Source organism: Diceros bicornis, assembly GCF_020826845.1.
Source record: "Diceros bicornis minor isolate mBicDic1 chromosome 30 unlocalized genomic scaffold, mDicBic1.mat.cur SUPER_30_unloc_1, whole genome shotgun sequence".
NCBI lineage: Eukaryota > Metazoa > Chordata > Mammalia > Perissodactyla > Rhinocerotidae > Diceros > Diceros bicornis.
The window spans coordinates 4,459,498-4,470,385 of NW_026690899.1; the positions used below are offsets into that span (position 1 = coordinate 4,459,498).

The 10,888-nt window shown below is 40.2% G+C and overlaps 1 pseudogene; it reads right to left on the bottom strand.

Moving 5' to 3' along the window:
* Window positions 1-595: 595 nt before the first annotated feature.
* LOC131402095 (putative methyl-CpG-binding domain protein 3-like 3) lies at window positions 596-9,353 on the bottom strand (annotated as a pseudogene).
* Window positions 9,354-10,888: the final 1,535 nt, after the last annotated feature.

Here is a 10,888-nt window from a genome sequence, read left to right on the forward strand (position 1 = left end):
GTATATGAGTTAACATTTGGCAAAAAAAAGATACAGATTATGTTAAATTGAGTTATAAAAGCAAGCTTAGTAAAGTAAGACATTTATGGAATCAAATTAATTTAACGTTAAACAACATTAAAGCTCTTTACAATAGGTATCATCTTTTCCCGATTGCAAGTATTCTAAAAATATATAACTAAAAATACTAAACGATCCCTTAGGCCAAAGTACCTTTAATATAAAAGTGAATAAGAATCATGGTAAGCAGAAATTGCAGTATACTAGGACTAGTAAAGATCTTCTTTCCTGTCACATGGAACCCGATCTCTCACCCACACAACTGTCTACTCTTCACATTTACGTCTCTCAAAAGAGTTTAATAAAGTACAATTATAAAATGACAAAGCATCACAGTCCAGAGCAAGAAGCGAGGTTGACATTAAATGAGGTGAATTAAACTGGGGGCTGTTCATGGGGAACACTTCTTGGCTTCTTCAGTATGACCTTCTCCTATTTTCCATCAGGTCTCAGAACATCCGTCTTGGCTCCTTGCTCTCTGGACCTCCCTGGCAAACCTCTCTGCCCTCAGGGCCTCAGCCAGTCTCTCCCTTGCTTATTTCACTCTCTGACTCTGTCTGTGAATGTCTCCATAAGTTACAAGTTGTGTTTAGTGTGGCTGTGGGAGACAGAGACCCACTCCTGAAATCACCTCTTCCCAGTCTGAAGACAGTGTGGCAGTGGGCTTGAGGCTGGGGTCTACAGACGCAGCACCAGCACAACCCAGGTATTCACCTGGACCACCTGGTGCAATTATACTTAAGGTATTTGTGATATCAAAAGTGCTTAAAAGTCCTCCTTCACTGTTGCAGGCCTGGAGACCCTGCAGTCTCCTGTATGCACAGACTTACTGGTGCTCCTTCAAGGTCTCCTCTCGTTGACTGTAACTGACCTCATTGCCAGGGTGGGAAGTCATCCTTGTAACTGGCCTCTTGAAAACTCATCTGGTGAGTCTTCTAGGAAGTGCAGACCTTTCATGATGTCTCCGCTTTGTCTTGGCTAAATGGACCTGTTTTTTCTCCTCTGAAGTCTGGGGCATCATATTTCTTTTGAGCTTTCCCCTTTGAAAACAAAATGAAATGTTAAATTTGAATAAAATGGGGGATGCAGACTACCAGCCATGGAGAATGTTCTCACTTCATTTGGATCTTCCACCCTCTTGTATCTTGGAGAAATATTTCTCAAACTGCCTTGTGCATCACAATCATCTGGAGGGTTGTTAAAACACAGATTGCTGGACCTCAACCCAAGTAGGCCTGGGGATGGCTAAGAATTTGGATTTCTGAGTGTTCCTGGATGTTGCTGATGCTACTGGCACAGGCACCACACACTGAGAACGAGATCCTGGGACATCAAACTGATATGAGTCAAGGACAGAAAGGACTATGAAAACTGGATGATTCTGTGCCCAGAGCATAGGAATTTAGTGTCTCATCTCTAATGAAATCACGTTCCTCTTAGCAATTTGATGCTCACTTCATTTGCACACCCAAGTCCCATCTTCACTCAAATATCCTCCTGTTCATAAGTAAATAACACACACACGCCATATTCCCATCACATAATTCTATGCACTGTAAAAAACCATTTTTCCTCCCCTGACACTTTCTTTCTCCTCCTACTCCTCCCTGTTAATCTGGGCTCCACAATCTGACTTAACACAATTGACGCTTCTTAGAAGTCAATCCTGCTCTCACATTTGTTGCACATCCACACCCGCTTCTAGGCCAGCCCATCCATTTCCCTGGCTTCACATACCATTAATGAACTAGAAATGCCCATAGAATCAGCACAGATCTGGCTTCAACCTTGAGACAAAAAATACCCATCTGCCCACTCACAACATCAGTGATAACTTGATGACCAGCGCGCAGTGAGCTGGTCCCAAGTTGAACCAACCAATTCTGCAAATAATCATCCATATCTCAGCGTCCCCTAATCTCGCTTGTTTGTACTGATATTCTGTCTACACCTGAGTGTCATTCTGGACACCCTGCCACCACACACTCATATATCAATGAACCATCCATCCACCCTCCTGAATCCACCTAAAGATTCTCCACTTTTGAATAATTCTTGAGCACCTTTCAGATTTCCTACAAAATACCATTTCAACAGAGTGACCTTTCCTGATCCAGCCACCAAAATTAATATCACATTTTCTCTGTTTATTTTTTAATTTTTAATAGTATGTGTATTATCATCTACTTCTCTTATAGTGTTTTTCTCACTAAATTGGATACTCCATGAAGTGAAGACTAATGTGGACTGTAATGTTTTACACTGCCGTATTCACTCATTGCTTTGCCCTTACAAGGTACTCAATATATTTACGGAAAGAAATTATTCAAACTCCAAAAAAAACTTTCTAAAATTTTCAAACAAATTCACTGAACTACAGTTATACAAGGATATAATCTGTTTTGTGGTATACTGCAATCAATTATCACTAAGATTGCAAATCCTTTCTGTCTGTAATCCATTATAAGACTCTAGGCACAATAATCTATTTAAAATGTAAACCTAATCAGTGCACCTTTCCTTTACAATCTCTCATTTCTCTCTTCAGATAGTTTTTGAAAGTGAAGTCATAAATCTCACTTCATCTCTGTTGTCCTGCCATAATTATTAATACCATCTCTGGGGCCAGTGCAGTGGCCCAAGTGGTTACGTGCACTTGCTCCGCTGCAGTTGCCCAGGGTTTGCCGGTGTGGATCCCAGGCACGCACTGATGCACTGCTTGGCAAGCCATGCTGTGGCGGCGTCCCGTATAAAGTGGAGGAAGATGGGCACGGATGTTAGCCCAGGGCTAGTCTTCCTCAGCAAAAAAAAATAAATAAATAAATAGAGGAGGCTTGGCAGATGTTAACCCAGGGCTTATCTCCTCACACACACACACACAAAAATACCATCCCTTTCGTTCTCCAACATGTCCCAGATTGGAGGGAAAACTATTTGTGTGTCCCATTTATAGAACACCCATTATATGCCAAGTTATGTACTAAAACCCATGATCCAGAATTTAACTTAAAAAGTCACTTACCCTGTTTATTTTAATCTTGGTGAGAGGAATAAGTAAATAGAGAGACGGATGAATGTCTAATATAGTGTTAGGTATAATTAGATCCTGTAATAAACAGTAAGGGCTACACAGAGATAGAGAGACCGAGGGAGGGATGGAAGAAGAAGAGTAAGGAGGGATAAAGGGGAAAGAAATTACCTACAAATATTTCATTTATTTATTTACCTTGTGAGGAAGATTAGCCCTGAGCTAACATCCATGCCAGTCCTCCTCTTTTTTTTTTTTTTTTTTGCTGAGAAAGGCTGGCCCTGTACTATCATCTGTGCCCATCTTCCTCAACTTTATATGGGACGCTGCCCCCGCATGTCCTGACAAGTGGTGCCTTGGTGCGCGTCCGGGATCCAAACCCCGGCCACCAGGAGCAGAGCGTGAGCACTTTACTGCTACGCCACAGGGGCTGGCCCACCTATAATTAGATGATTCACAGATTAGGGAAGGACTAACTGATGAGGTGATATTTGAGCACAGAACTGAATATTTTTTTAAAAAGACCAATCACATTGTGGGTAAAATATTTTCCAGAGATGGGAACAACGTAAACAGTGCAGGGCTGAATACTACGTCCACTTCCCAGTGATATTGTTGGTTAAAAACAAAACAAAACAAATGTTTGGCCTATTATCCCAAGAAAACTCCCTATACAGAAAAGTACAATACCGTGAACATCACTTAACAAACCTTAACACCTAGGAAACAACTTTCAATAAGGTATCTTCTTGTTTTAAGAGCTACTGCCTGCTCACTTATAGAGGTTTCACAGAAGGACAAAGTGTACAATCAGACACTCTTGCTGTCCATATGGATTCCACACTCACCAGAATAGGCTGGCTTGGAAAACAGGCCGACGCAGGTTCCTCCATGGCTTCAGATTTGTCCTGCTCACACCACTCCTGATGTGCAGACAGCCTGTGGAATGCTGGAAAATGCAAGGACTTCTGCCTCTGATTCCCCTTTTATTGAGGAAGGGAGTGGATAATCCAATCAGTGTATAATCCAGGGGAGACATCCTGTCTCTTATCAATGGGATTTGAGAGATTCCTAAAGCTTTATACCTAAAAATAAATGTTGGGTTATTGACACTGTCAGCTACTGTTGGTATGAAAACATTTAATACAATTGTGTGGCGAGGTGGTATTTGCGGTTTCTATCAACATTTTAATGTTTCCTTTTTCTTCCACTAATGATACCTTTGTAAAAATAGGAATGGAAGTTCATATGTACAAAAATGTCCATACCACTTATGTTTTATTAGGAAAAAATAGAGACTGTGTAAACGTTTATCAATAAAAGAATGCCCAAAATATTTATTAACATGTCTCTAGAATACATCATACAGCCATTAACAAGAAATTAGTATTTAGTGCATTTACATCTAGTGTAATTACCAGTAAACTTGTAATTATTTCAACCGTCTTACTCTTTCCCTTCCCTTTGACCTGAATAATTAATGTTCCTTTACTCTCTTTACTTCATTGATGTTGATTTAACTCTTATTATTCCATTATTTCCTCTATAAACTTATTACTTGGAATCATATAGAAATCTTTAATTTCACTAATGGTTAAATCCTGAATCCTTAATACAGTCTAATATGAATAATTACTTTTACCATCTCCCCCAAATGCTAATACCTTCAACACTTTCAATTCTATTTTTAACATTCCTGACATTTGTATTACTGTTTTCATACATTTTATTCTACGTATATTTTAATCTCCATGAGAGATTTCTAGAATTACTTCACAAAATAAAATTCATTTATATTTATTTATAAATTACCCTTTCCTTTCCTCTTCAGTCCTTCCTGTATTCCTGGTTTTCAAGCTGGGTTAATTTTCCTTTGGATGTGATAACTCACTGCAGTATTTTGTCTAATTCAAGGCTGCTAACAGAGAAAAGTTTCACTTTAAGTTTTTCTAGGACATCTTTATTTGGGGCACTATTGCTGCTGGGTGTATAATTCTGGTTTGACATGAGATTTCTTTTAGCATTTTAAAAATGCTGCTCTGTTGATGTCTATCTTATTTTCTTTATAGTTAGAAATCACCATTTGGCATTTTTCTTGCTTATTTGGCCTCTGTCCTCCCTAAAATACTTTACATTAACTTTGGTTTTTAGACCATAGTTTAGTTCATCAATATTTCCTGTGTAGTCACTCTGCTTAGGGAATGTTGAATTAATTGAATCTGTGGATTGATGTCTTTCATCAACTTGGAACATGCTTGTGTATTTTCACTCCTGATATCAATTCCTTCCCACATTCTCTCCACTCTCATTTTAATCACACCCTATGTGTCTTCTAATTTTACCCTGAATTTTCCAATGTCATTTGCCCTATGGTTTTCTTGGGAGATTTGCTCTTGAACTGTCTTCCATTTTAGTAAACCAGCCTTTTGCTGGAATCAATTCCTTCTTAATTACTTAAATTCTTAATTTCAGTTCTAACGTAAACACAATATATCGCTTTAATTTATAAAAAAAAGAGATAGCCGGGCAGTTTGACAATGAGAAAATGATTTCCTTTTGATGCTATAAAGCTCAAATAGATGGGAGAAAATTATATATGGGATCATATTAAGATATATGAGGAGCCAGTATTCATGAAAATTGACCAGCAAGGCAGAGGGGGTGGAAAACCTGAGTATCTTGTTCTTTGTACTGTTGTGGACTACATTTTGAAATGATAATATTTAGATTTCTTGGGTTAAAGATAAATGTTATAATATCCGGTTTCATCTGTTTGTATTTACTTACTTTAATATGTGTTCTGGAAAATTTAAATAACATAGGTCACGTTGTGATATCTCTGTTGGTCTTGTTTGGATAGAGCCATGATGTGATGGTTAATTTTAGCTGTCAACTTGACTAGACTCAGGGGTCCCAGATAGACTGTGAAGTATTATTGCTGGGTGTGTCTGTGAGAATGTTTCTGGAAGACATTATCATTTGATTCCATGGTCTACATAAACAAGCCCACCCTCACTAGTGTGGGTGGGCATCATCTAATCTGTTGAGGCCTCAATAGAACAAAAAGCAAAGAATGGCTGAATCCCTTGTCTCTTCCTGACCTGGGATGTCCATCTTTTCCTGCACTTGGACATCAGAAGTCCTGGTTCTCAGGCCTTCAGAATTTGACTGAATTATATCACTGGATTTTCTGGTTCTCCAGCTTGCAGATGGCATCTTGTGGGACTTCTCATCCTCCATAACCTTGTGAGCCAATTCTTACAATAAATCTCCATTTCTATATGTTTATATATATTCTATGGTTCTATTTCTCTAGAGAATCCTGACTAATACACATGGATAACAAACTGCATATTAAGTGCACATGGAGGAAATTTTCCGAGTCATAGGAGGCTCCCCCAATCCCCAGGAGGAAGCAACTCATCCCATCCTGGCAGCAGGCATGAGCACGTGCACACACACACACACACACACACACACACAAGAAATTTGAAAATGCGCTCAAGCTCAAACTCTCACTCTCTGCCTTATTGTTCATCACAGCAGTGATTTCTACATGGCACGTTATACGTCCTTTGCCATTTATTATCTCTTTCCTCCCACTAAGACTAAATCAAACAGGGGCAGTGAGTCTGTTTAGTTATTTTGTAGATCACAGGCTTTACACCAGAGCTTTGCATGTAGTAAGTGCTCTAAAAATAGAATGACCAAATAGTTTTCCCTCCAAACTGGAACATATCAGGGAATGAAAAGGGTGAAAATATGAAAATAATTATGATAAGACAAAAGGAGAAATATGTGCTGAAGACAGAAATGGAGGATTTAAAAGTTAAGATGAATCGATCACTTTTGCATTTTAAACAGATCATTGTGACTAGACTCTCATGATTGGATTACGAGGATAAAGGATTTGGAATCTTAAGCTACTCCTGCTAATTTATTGCAATGTAGAACCTAAAGGTGGTATCTTTGCACAAGAGTAGTTAAGTGGAGTGGCCGGCCCCATGGCTTAGTGGTTAAGTGTGTGTGCTCTGCTGCTGGTGACTGTGGTTCGGAACCCCAGGTGGGCTTCTCCAGCCATGCTGAGGCCGGGTCCCACATACAGCAACTAGAAGGATGTGCAACTACGACATACAACTATCTGCTGGGGCTTTGGGGAAAAAAAGGAGGAGGTCTGGCAATAGATGTTAGCTCACAGCCAATCTTCCTCAGCAAAAAGAGGAGGATTAGCATGGATGTTTGCTCAGGGCTGATCTTCCTCGGGGGAAAAAATAGAGTAGCTAAGTGGATGGATTTAAAATATTTCACAAAGCAATGTTTTAGTGTTTGAATTTTATATGTATATGAATATAATTTATATATTGTACACATAATACATATGAGCCCTTTTTGTGTGCAAAGCCATATGTGAACATTATTGTGGGAAAATTTGGAAAATCCACATTAGTCTTGTCTTCATGGAATATCTAATTTAGTGAGAAAGAACTAAATCTTGAAAGAAATAAATAATAATGCACAGATAACTAAAATAAAAAAAATCAACAAAGAGGAAAAATGGAGTTTTGTAATTTAGGTTACTGGAGCAGGAGTGTTCATTGTCTGGAAGTGATATTTTGTATGAGGTCTGAAAGATGAGTAGAAATAAATCAGAATTGGATAACCTGTAGGTAGATTCAGAAGGGTGGATGGATGGTTCATTGATATGTGAGTGTGGGGTGGCAGGGTGTCCAGAGTGACACCCAGGGGTAGACAGGTTATTACCAAAAAGAAGTGAGTTTGGGGACACTGAGAGAGAAGCCAATTATTTGGGTAAGTGACTTGTTCAAATTGGGACCTGGTCATTGTGAGTTGAGTCATCACTGACGTGGTGAATGGGCAGGTAGATAAATGGGTCTGGGGTTCAGAGTTAGGTCTCTGCTAATTCTTTGGACATGTTTGGCTCATTAAGGGTATTTGAAGCCAGGGAAATGGATGGGGTTGCCCCAGAAGGAGGGTGCAGATGGGGAACAGGTGTCAGAGCAGGGTTGACTTCTGAAGCATCAGTCATTGTGGGGTGGTCATAAAGAGAAGCCTGGAAGTTGCTCGGGAAGTTTAGACAGGCAAGAGCAGGACAGTGTAGGGTGGTGGATCCCAAGGACAAAGAGGCTTTTAAAAGGACATTGGAGTCCGCAATCTCATGTGCTACTGCAGAGCATGTCAGAAAAATCATGAAAAGTCCCCAGTGGATTAGTAAGAGACATGGCTTGTGAGGTTAGCAGGAGAAGCATCCACAGAATGGGGATGGGATTGGGTGGGCACTGTGGAAACAGAGGCATTAGGATATATGTGACCTTTTCACAATGGATCCCTGGCAGGAGGAGGAGAGGGGTGGCGTGGAGGGTGAGGACTATTAGGAATGCTGGCTGAGAGATTGGTTTGTAGATTGTAGAGATTTGTGCATATTTGAAACTTGAGGGATGATTCCAGTAGGAAGTTATGGAAAGCACAACAAATATTGAGGGCATAATGTCATTGAAATGGAAGGATAAGATAAAAATCAGAGTGGTTTCAACCAAAAAATCAATTTCTTTGGATATAACAACAGAAAAGGTGTGATAAATGGATTCCTTATGAGGAATATTTGTAGATCTGATGACTAGAAAGTGAAATAGTTCTTGTCCGGTGGTTAACAATTTATCTGTGAAATATGGAGGAGGTCGGAATATAAAGATTTATGGAACTCAAGAAATGGAAAGAAATGAGCAGAGCGTTCAGGAAGCATTAGAGGAATGCATATAGATCCATTGGTTGCTCTTGATTCTCTGTTGGGATCCACAAGCTACTGGCGCATTCTTTGTTCAGTGCAAGTGTCAACATGGCATGGCAGGTATTTGAAATCATCTGAAGTGTGCAGGGTGGATATGATGGCAATAAAGAATCTGGGAGTATGGTCAGTGGATGATTGAAATGATGGACTGTGAATCTGAGATTACTAGAAAGGATTATGAGAAGAAAAGAAAGAGAGGCTTGTGAAGATATTCCTACTGGAGTAATCTAGTTTATTGAAGAATGGTTATTTAGAGTGGATTTCTTTGTGTAAAAACTGGAAATGTGGAAATTTGTGGTGGGAATATGGTGTTTGTGAATTACTGATTTGTGAGCAGGAGAATTTTGGGTGAAGGTAGGATCGGGGTGTGGAAGTGAATGACTAAGGATGGAGTAGTGAATAATTTCATTAGAGGTGAGGTACTGAAAGGAGCTCTGGAGTCCTTGGAACTCTGTGTCCCAATAACAGTGGGCTGTGGGGCACAAGCATGTGTGTATTTGACCATGACAGAGAGAGGAGGAGAGGAACGTCCTGAAGCAAGATGGCGGAAGAAAGTTGGTCTGGATTTGACACTGGCTAATGATCTTGAGCTTTCTGTCCTTGTCTCACATCAGCTTGATGATTTCACTGAATCCTGTTCTCCACGTATGGTCCCTGTACCAGCAGCTCAACATCACCTCTTAGAAATGAAAATTCTCCATTCCTTCCCCAGACCTACTTGAGTTGAGTTCCAACAATCTGAGATTTAAAAACCCTCCAATGATTGTGATGCATAGTGTGATTTGAGACACATGTCTCCAGGGAGAGAAGGAGGGCGGAATATCCACGTGAGCTAAGCAGATTCTCCATGGATGGTAGTCTTCATCCTCCATTTTGTTGAAATTTCACATTTAATTTTGTTTTGAAAGATAAAGCTCCAAAAATATTCCCCGAATTCATAGTGGAAACAGTAAGACCATGAAACTAAACTCATTCAGAAAACTGAAGATCTATGCACCCTGAAGCCTAAGCAGCTGCATATTCCAGAGGCCAGTTACTGGAATAACTTCCCATCCTGGCGGTGAGGTCAGGTGCAGTCAGTGGGAGCAGACCATGGAGAAGCCGCGGCAAGTCTGTGGATACAGCAGACTGCAGGGACTCCAGGCCTGCAACAGTGAAGGAGAACTCTTAAGTTCTTTGGAGTCGCAAATACCTTTGCAACAGTCACACAGGCTGGACCATGTGAATCCGTGGACCATGCCTGGACTGAGGCATCTGCACACCAGCCCTGAGCCCACCCGGGCCACTGTCACTATTGGTCAGAGATGAGTCCAGGAATGGGTCTGGGTCGCTCACAGACCCTCTGCAGGCAACAGTCATCTTCTAGAGAAATCAGGAGACAGACACAGAAAGTGATGAAAAGCATGGGAGAGACTGACTGTGGTCTCGAGGACAGACGAGATTGCCGGGGAGGCAGAGAGAGCAAGGAGCCAAGAAAGGCATCCTGAAAAAACACAGTAAGGAAAGCAACATCGGTGCTGAAGTAAAGGAGAGTGGTGCCGTTGAGAAATTCCCCATGAGACAGGCTTGACTCTCGCAACATCTCTTCGTAACTTCCATCATGATCTTGACCTTTCATGGTAAACATCAATTTTTCTTTACCATGATTTTTCTCCTTTTTATATTAAAATTGACAGGATAATTGAAGATGAAGAATTAGTGTTTTGAACTTACATTTGTTTTTTCTAGAACTTACACTCAATGAAGTGATGATACCTAGTGGAATGAGATTTGTCTTTGAATGTATATTAAATCCAATTCCATAAATTTTTATTATGATTTTGCATCTAATTTTCTTTTTTTTTTTTTGCAGAGAAAGATTCACCCTGAGCTAACATTTGTTGCCAATCTTCCTCTACTTTTTGTGTGGGTCACCATCACGGCATGGCTGATAATGAGTATTGTAGGTCTATGCCTAGTAACTGAACCTGGGCCACCAAAGCAGAACATGCCAA